The 3148-nt window shown below is 47.6% G+C and overlaps 2 non-coding genes across 2 annotated transcripts; both read right to left on the bottom strand.

Annotated features, from left to right (window-relative positions):
* Positions 1-78: 78 nt before the first annotated feature.
* LOC143206098 (5.8S ribosomal RNA) lies at positions 79-233 on the bottom strand. Its single transcript, XR_013008128.1, has one exon. It is a non-coding gene; the product is annotated as a 5.8S ribosomal RNA (ribosomal RNA).
* A 708-nt stretch (positions 234-941) lies between these two features.
* Positions 942-2930, bottom strand: LOC143206099 (small subunit ribosomal RNA). The gene has a single exon (XR_013008129.1). It is a non-coding gene; the product is annotated as a small subunit ribosomal RNA (ribosomal RNA).
* Positions 2931-3148: the final 218 nt, after the last annotated feature.

Here is a 3148-nt window from a genome sequence, read left to right as displayed (position 1 = left end):
TTATACGCTCAGCACGCTCAGACATTTCTCGTCGATCGCGAAGATCAAAGAAAATCCGAGCAGTCTTGAAATGAGATACGACCCTCAGCCAGGAGTGGTCCGGGTATGAGATCCCAGGACCGCAATGTGCGTTCGAAATGTCGATGTTCATGTGTCCTGCAGTTCACAAGTTGACGCGCAATTAGCTGCGTTCTTCATCGACCCACGAGCCAAGTGATCCACCGTTTAGGGTAATCTTTTTTTAAGTTAGGTTTTAAACGCATATCGAAACGTTTCTATTATAAGACGACGACGACGACGACGACGCGCGCTCACGTCATAGACAGCGCTTGCGCCCCTTTCGCAGCCGCCGTCGACTTTAAAACGCTCTTACGGTTTATTTTCGTCTTCTCCACTACACACAACGAGAGGAGCGGAGACAGACTACTCGAAATGGTGACGTTCGTTGTAAATTTTCGTCGTCTCACCTCGTACGACAACAAAAGAGCATACGCTGATCATAGTTTGGCAATATTTTCGTAAACTAAATCTCACCCTTTTGGAATGAAACAAACGAAGGGTGATAAGATTTTCGTAAACTAATCACATTACCGATCATCGTATATGTTCGTCGATATGAGGATCGAAACGTCGATTAGAAATATAATTGGCAAAATCGTTTTATTTTGCGCTCGATTTGTCCATTTATAACGAAATCCGTCGTAGGCCGACGATTATTACTCGTCGTCCTATATAACAACATCTTCATCGTATATATCTCCGCTTTCGGGCGTACATCTTTTAAAACCATATATTATAGGTACCCGAAAACAGCTACGTTGACGACGTCGAAATTCGATCGGAACTTCCGAACTTCGTAGATGGCTCTTTAACGTTCGACAATGATTTTTACAGACTTGTACGTTTACCTATTATATATATATAGGCATAACAACACACTGTAATGATCCTTCCGCAGGTTCACCTACGGAAACCTTGTTACGACTTTTACTTCCTCTAAATGATCAAGTTTGGTCATCTTTTCCTACACATCGACGACGCCGAAACGCCATCGCGTGTCGATCCGAAGACCTCACTAAATCATTCAATCGGTAGTAGCGACGGGCGGTGTGTACAAAGGGCAGGGACGTAATCAACGCGAGCTTATGACTCGCGCTTACTGGGAATTCCTCGTTCATGGGGAACAATTGCAAGCCCCAATCCCTAGCACGAAGGAGGTTCAGCGGGTTACCCGGGCCGCTCGGCCAGGGAAGACACGCTGATTCCTTCAGTGTAGCGCGCGTGCGGCCCAGAACATCTAAGGGCATCACAGACCTGTTATTGCTCAATCTCGTGCGGCTAGAAGCCGCCTGTCCCTCTAAGAAGAATAGTTTGTACGCCGACAGTAAAAACCGCGCACGAACCGCGAAACCCGAAAGCAACGCGGCCGGCGGGCCTTTAGGATGTCAAAAAGCGCCTAGTTAGCAGGCTAGAGTCTCGTTCGTTATCGGAATTAACCAGACAAATCGCTCCACCAACTAAGAACGGCCATGCACCACCACCCACCGAATCAAGAAAGAGCTCTCAATCTGTCAATCCTTCCGGTGTCCGGGCCTGGTGAGGTTTCCCGTGTTGAGTCAAATTAAGCCGCAGGCTCCACTCCTGGTGGTGCCCTTCCGTCAATTCCTTTAAGTTTCAGCTTTGCAACCATACTTCCCCCGGAACCCAAAAGCTTTGGTTTCCCGGAAGCTGCCCGTCGAGTCATATTAGGGAACGTCGACGGATCGCTAGCTGGCATCGTTTAAGGTTAGAACTAGGGCGGTATCTGATCGCCTTCGAACCTCTAACTTTCGTTCTTGATCAATGAAAGCGTTTTTGGCAAATGCTTTCGCTTCTGTTCGTCTTGCGACGATCCAAGAATTTCACCTCTAACGTCGCAATACGAATGCCCCCATCCGTTCCTATTAATCATTACCTCGGGGTTCCGAAAACCAACAAAATAGAACCGAGGTCCTATTCCATTATTCCATGCATACAGTATTCAGGCGAAATTTTAGCCTGCTTTGAGCACTCTAATTTGTTCAAAGTAAACGTGCCGGCCCACCTCGACACTCAGTAAAGAGCACCGCGGCAGGATTGAGTTGGGCCGTCGTAACCACGACGCGCACAACACGCACGCCGAAACGCACGCGCGACGGCGACGCGACACGACTAAGCCCACCGGCAGGACGTCTCGCGAAAAACACGCCAGTTAACACCGCGAACGATGAACCGGCGGCGCGAGACACAAATTCGACTACGAGCTTTTTAACCGCAACAACTTTAATATACGCTATTGGAGCTGGAATTACCGCGGCTGCTGGCACCAGACTGGCCCTCCAATTGATCCTCGTTAAAGGGTTTAGAGTGTACTCATTCCGATTACGGGGCCTCGGATGAGTCCCGTATCGTTATTTTTCGTCACTACCTCCCCGTGCCGGGAGTGGGTAATTTGCGCGCCTGCTGCCTTCCTTGGATGTGGTAGCCGTTTCTCAGGCTCCCTCTCCGGAATCGAACCCTGATTCCCCGTTACCCGTTACGACCATGGTAGGCGCAGAACCTACCATCGACAGTTGATAAGGCAGACATTTGAAAGATGTGTCGCCGGTGCGAGACCGTGCGATCAGCTTAAAGTTATTCAGAGTCACCAAGTTGTACGATGACGAGCGCGAACCCGAAACCGATTGGTTTTGATCTAATAAAAGCACTCCTTCCATCTCTGGTCGGAGCTCTGTTTGCATGTATTAGCTCTAGAATTACCACAGTTATCCAAGTAATTGTGGGTACGATCTAAGGAACCATAACTGATTTAATGAGCCTTTCGCGGTTTCACCTTAATTCGGTATGTACTGAGACATGCATGGCTTAATCTTTGAGACAAGCATATGACTACTGGCAGGATCAACCAGGGAACTGTTCTTATTATTTTATCGACACGAAGCAGATAAAACAAATACAGACACAGTTTATTTTATAAGTTTGACTTATAAAGAAACGTGTGCGTAAGACGACGATATATAATATATATCGACGACTAATAAAAAGGAGGTGCATGATAGCGCGCCTAGACGACGGAAAAACCGGTCCGAGGCGCCACGCTCTTACATTTTAATATTAGTTGTCTAATAAA

Source organism: Rhynchophorus ferrugineus, unplaced genomic scaffold, assembly GCF_030347505.1.
Source record: "Rhynchophorus ferrugineus isolate W39M unplaced genomic scaffold, kcgeb_rfMv2 rfM546, whole genome shotgun sequence".
NCBI lineage: Eukaryota > Metazoa > Arthropoda > Insecta > Coleoptera > Curculionidae > Rhynchophorus > Rhynchophorus ferrugineus.
Note: the sequence above shows the minus strand (reverse complement) of the source record. Positions and strands in the feature narration are given on the sequence as shown.